General features: G+C 42.0%; 1 non-coding gene across 1 annotated transcript; it reads left to right on the top strand.

The window, feature by feature from the left end:
- Positions 1-4,741: 4,741 nt before the first annotated feature.
- LOC142081494 (5S ribosomal RNA) lies at positions 4,742-4,859 on the top strand. Its single transcript, XR_012673358.1, has one exon. It is a non-coding gene; the product is annotated as a 5S ribosomal RNA (ribosomal RNA).
- Positions 4,860-6,000: the final 1,141 nt, after the last annotated feature.

Here is a 6,000-nt window from a genome sequence, read left to right on the forward strand (position 1 = left end):
AAATATCGATGATATCAAATGATAAATGTATGTTTCCTATGAAAATGAAATACAATTCAAGCTTCAACTTAAACTGTATTTCAAAAGGTGACCTGGTTTTAAAGTGTGTGTTTATAGCTTTGGTTAAGTGTGTAAAGCATTTAGCACCATCAAGCGGTAAAACGGTGTACTGCTTATTCACAGCAGGCTCGGTAATAAAAAAGGGGGCAGTTAGGTAGTTGCATGTTATAAACGTGCCTAAAGAATCTTTGAATACCTTTCACTGAGGTTATTTGAAAAAGTTCCTGAGGTTTTCGCAGGAGAAGTACCAGATTTAAATGCTTGTGTTTCCAGCAAATCTAACTTGGATCAATCATTGTTTCAGCTTGGATATATTGTAGTAATCAATGTTGATATTTTTCAGTCTAAAGTACTGAGGTTGAGTTTATTTCCAGGCGATCAACAGGCAAATTATGTTCGTTTTAGGATAAAAGGTGGTATAGACTTTTCTGTTATTCTCCTTTCTTTATGATGCCTTAAAAATGTTAGTTCTATGAAATGGGAGCAGAACTAGTAACCTGCGTTGTTACTAGGCTTGCTTAACTTCTCCTTGCTGGCCATTGAATGGGCTTGAATGGGGACAGCCACTGGTAAAGGCAGTCTGCAAAAGGGACAACTGTAGGCAGACAAAAGGAGTAGAAATGAAATACAGGATTTAAAAGAGCACAATTAATTTGGCTCTAAATGAATACCAACAACAAAGTCCTTTGCTAGGCCAAAGCCAATTCTGCAATCTGAAGAAATTTTAAATTATGCAGTAATCATGCATCATTTCAGTTAGTACCAGCCTTGGTACAGATAACACTTAATATATGCGTAACTTGATTAAAGAAATAATTGACCTACCTATGGGGTAAAATGATCTATAATTATGCTGGTTGATTGTTACATAAATGTTTGTAATTTTGTCACTGTGTGCTTATCAAATAAGGATAACAAAAGACCTTTTTGTTCTATAAAAAAAAAGAAGAAAACCTTGCTCCCATTAAAATAACCTTTTTCATTACTTACTTAAAAATTTATTTTAATGAGAAGCAGGCTTTAGTGGATGAGATCACACAACTGAAGAGAAAGAAGAGGCAGGCAGACGAGCTGATCTCTGAGAAAGAAATGGAGGTAATTTGTGCCAGGCAGGAATTAAAAGAGCAGCAAACCAACCTGCATAACAGTGAACAGAAAATCCTTATGTTACAGTCAAAGGTATTTTTCCTGCTATCACTGAATAACTCAAAGCGTTTATTTGGATTGACTCCTCATGTCTATCTGAGGAGAAATATCTGATGCAGAAAACGTCTCCATTTTGCTGTGGATATAGAAGATGAAATTCAGCTAATCAGAAAAGAAAATTATTACTGTTACAGTTTAAATTCCTTTCTTTAAATCTACTCTTCAGTCACATAAGCACAGTATTTTAGTAATAGTTGAAGACTTAACTCTCTACTGTTTATTTAACTGAGTCTAGGATTCTGATAATGGGAAGTAGAGAGCATTTGCAGACTCTAAGAGGCTCCTTGAAAGTCAGGATGCTCAGCATCTTCCTACATCCATAGCTTGTAATGTTACACTTTTCATATATCTCTTGGACTTCCAGAAAAGGGCATGAAACTTTGAAGGGCCTTTTCTGAGATCTTGAGCAAATTTTAGGAAGTTGCATGCAGAAAAAGCCTCAAAAATATTTTTTTAATACTGGATAGACTTGACTGCAGTGGCTTGTCTAACGTCGGGAAAGGAGAATGTGCTCAGAGGGAGAAAGGCCGGTGATTCCAGCAGTAGGCAGAGGTGCACAAAAACCCTCTCTCAGTTTGTCCCAGTGTTAGATGCTAGAATCCCAGAAAGAAATACGTCGTACTTAATAAAATGGCACTCCTTAATGATTAATCAAGACCAAAATATGTAAGGGTGCCTCTTTTAAAGTATCATAGAAGAAAGACAGACAGACACCTTTCAAAGGACACTGGGGACAGAAATAGGGAGATATGCTGAGTTTTACAAAGCCTACAACAATTCTTGATGTGATTCCCTTGAATAGACCTCAGCCACTCATTGTAAGAGAAAGATTGACAGCAGCCATCTGCTGTCATCCTCCAAAACGCAGGACTTGGGGGGAAAAGGAGGGGTTGCTGCAGGCTTTGTTGTCAGCAGGGACAATGGTCTGGGGAATGGCAGCACAGTGCTCTGCAGGCAGAGGTGTCTCAGCTCCACAGAAACGCCGAGCCAGCTCCGAAACAGAGCTCTCCACGTTAACACAGCACTGAATCCAAGCTAACATACTTTGCCTTCAGCTCAGCTTTCTGGCTGGGGCTCTGTGTAGAGCTGGCTTGTGTCCCTCTGAGCTGGGGCGCAGGCAGACGGCACTGGAAGGCAAACTGCTTTTCATGCCTGCCTCGGAAAGCTTTTGTAGGCATACTCTGAGTAATGGAGGGTTTCATTTCAGGCCTTTGAGAGGAGTCTGCTCTATAGATCACACATCCTTCGGCTTGATCCTCATGTCATCTTGACTCTCCCTGAATTTAGAATTTGCAACACCAAAGGAGCAAGCAGGGATGTCACTTTATCACATTTATAAAACCATGGCTTAACAAGGGGAAATTGCTTTAAGAAAAATGCAAAAGTACACAGACATGTTCAAAAGGAATATGTAGTCTGTGATTTAATTGTATTTATAAATTGGGTGAAAAATGAGGAACCATTAGAGCCTTATTCTGTTTCTAACCGCTCATGATTAAGCAAAAGATGGAATCAGAATGTGCGGCAGTTTTTCAATAAGCAAGCTACCTTTTATCCCAGAGTACTGGCATCCCAAATTAGGGGTATGTTTTACAGGTAAGCTGTCAGTTAACCAAAATTTGAATATTCATGTTGATGTTATTTTGCCTCCTTGCGTGTGTACCATTACCAAGCTAAAGCAATGTGCAGAACCACAAAGAGCTGTAGAGCAGCCACTTTCTAAAAAGAGAAGAGAGGATCTGAAATTGCAAATGGCTGTGCCTGACATGGAAAAGAAAATATTTTTTAAAATAGAGATTGTGCAAGAGCAGGTAACGAGCGGTATCAGGTGATTTGGTTTATGGTAGTTGGGATTTTGAGGGCACAGGACTCAATTCTAGACCCATTCTATTTTCAGTCATTGGTTCTGCTCTTAGGGAGGTTGAACTCACTCTAACTGGGCACCCAGTTCTCTGAATGCACTCTGCTCATCATGATGGATTGCTGACAGTTCTTCCTTATTCACTTTTTTTCCAAGAGAAAAAATAATGAAACTTTATTCTGATGTTTGCTGATTCTACGATTGATTCTGCAGAGGCATCCTTTCTACTGTGAACCCCTCTTAAAGAAATCTTAATTTTTTTCCATTTTTTAGAAGAATCAATCTCAAGTGTTTTGCATAAGTTGGAAAATCTTAGAGAATCTAATCTTTCAGTGAAGTGTGATTCATATCTTTGCATCATGATGCTAAATGAATGCATATGTAAGGACATAAAATAGAGTTTATATATAATCCGTTTCTTCCTGTTCATTAAAGTTATTTGTTAAAGAATTACATTTTTCTTTTGGTGATCTAGATAATAAATAGGCAGGAATGTTGTCAGGTTGGTTCAGTCACTCCCAGTCACGTGGCAGTCTGGAGATGTAGGATTTAAGCCCCAGAATGAGTATTACATCCAGCAACACAGCAATAATTAAATGTGCTAGGCCGTCCATCAGTGTCAAGAGCACTTCAAAGAAAGTGGTTGAATTAAACACTTCTCAGCAATAGCTTGTTGCGGATGGAGCGAGAGGGGGAGATGCACTTCATTTGTAAGAGAGAAGCAGCAATATGTTTATTGATGTAAGACAGCCATTTAACAAAGTTTGATAGTAAATACGACAGTAAGTTAACAAGATTCGATGGCATAGAGGACAGGGTCAGACAAAACTGTCAGGGAGACCCTCCCGTTGAGTCATGAGGTTCAGAAAGGACCCCCTTGCTTTCTAAACTCCTTCTCAGAGGGGAGTCTAGGTGCGGCTGGATCTAGTCCTAGTCCCAGACTTGGTTAACGGTTTATGTCTAAAGGATTTTATATGCCAATCAATCCTTTATATCACTTAGCTAAGATTTCCAAGTTTAGCATGCTATTAGTCACCTACTGAGGATCTGTTGCGGCAAGGAATCTCTCAACCTGGAGGAGTAACCTTGAGAGACGTCCCTACTCAAGGGGAGATCCTGGCGTGCAGCCCACTGCTCAAAGGGCTCTTGGGCTGCCCACTATTTATGGGGGTAAGATGATTGACTCATAGTCATATTTACATACCGACTGCAGTTAGTTTCTTCCAAATTTGGCTGGAGTCACACGTTGATCAGCACTGCAGTTAGGTGAATGCATCGCCTATTGTGTTGTTATCTGCATCCGTCAGATACATTCATCGCAGTTGCCACAGTGACTATCGCTTGGGCAGGGTTAGGGAGAAAGTCAGGTCGGGGGCAGGGGGAGCACACAGTCACACTTGTGTACCAGCTTTCCAGTGCATGCATGCATAGATGAATGCTTTCTAATCCAACAGAGTCTAAACAGTCCCAGTCAAGAATTCCACTTCTGACCTACTTGTGACAAATAAATTCCATCCTTGTGTTTAGGATAGCTTCTTACCTTTTGGATATAAAGAAAACATTCTAACAAGACACAAATAACCGCATCAATTCTGCTGAGTTAAAATTAAATTTGCCTACAGCCATACCACCCTGAGAACGCCCGATCTCGTCTGATCTCGGAAGCTAAGCAGGGTCAGGCCCAGTTAGTACTTGGATGGGAGACCTCCTCGAAAACCAGGTGCTGTAGGCTTTGCTCAATGTCCAGATGGAGATCGGTGACGAGTGGTGTCCCACAAGAGTCCGTATTGGCACCGGCACTATTTAATATCTTCATCAGTGACATAGACAGTGGGATCGAGTGCACACTCAGCAAGTTTGCAGATGACACCAAGCTGAGTGGTGCAGTCGACACGCCTGAGGGACGGGATGCCATCCAGAGGCACCTGGACAAGCTCGAGAAGTGGGCCTGTGTTGGACCTCAACAAGGCCAAGTGCAAAGTCCTGCACCTGGGTCAGGGCAACCACCAGTATCCATACAGGCTGGGGGATGAAGGGATTGAGAGCAGCCCTGCTGAGAAGGACTTGGGAGTACTGGTGGATGAAAAGCTGGACGTGAGCCGGCAATGAGCGCTCGCAGTCCACAAGGTCGACCGTATCCTGGGCTGCATCAAAAGAAGCGTGGCCAGCAGGTCGAGGGAGGTGATTCTGCCCCTCTGCTCTGCTCTGGTGAGACCCCACCTGCAGTACTGCGTCCGGCTCTGGAGCCCTCAGCACAAGAAAGACATGGACCTGTTGGAGCAGGTCCAGAGGAGGGCCACAGAAATGATCAGGGGGATGGAACGCCTCTCCTATGAAGAAAGGCTGAGAGAGTTGGGGTTATTCAGCCTGGAGAAGAGAAGGGTTCGGGGAGGCCTTATTGTAGCCTTTCAGTACTTAAAGGGGGCTTAGAAGAAAGATGGGGACAAACTTTTTAGCAGGGCCTGTTGTGACAGGACAAGGGGAAATGGTTTTCAACTAAAAGAGGGTGGATTTAGACTAGATATAAGGAAGAAATGTTTTACAGTGAGAGTGGTGAAACACTGGCACAGGTTGCCCAGAGAGGTGGTAGATGCCCCATCCCTGAAACATTCAAGGTCAGGTTGGACGGGGCTCTGAGCAACCTGATCTAGTTGAAGATGTCCCTGCCCATGGCAGGGGAGTTGGACTAGATGACCTTTAAAGGTCCCTTCCCAACCAAACTATTCTATGATTCTATGATTCTAAATCGCATTGGATCTGGCATGATTATTTTACCTGTATCAGAGATTAGTTTTGACCCATTCAAATTTTAATTGTCATAATCCAGATTTACCAAGTTGAATTCTTAATAACGCATCATTTTGCAGTATTTG

Source organism: Calonectris borealis, chromosome 3 (assembly GCF_964195595.1).
Source record: "Calonectris borealis chromosome 3, bCalBor7.hap1.2, whole genome shotgun sequence".
Classification (NCBI taxonomy): domain Eukaryota; kingdom Metazoa; phylum Chordata; class Aves; order Procellariiformes; family Procellariidae; genus Calonectris; species Calonectris borealis.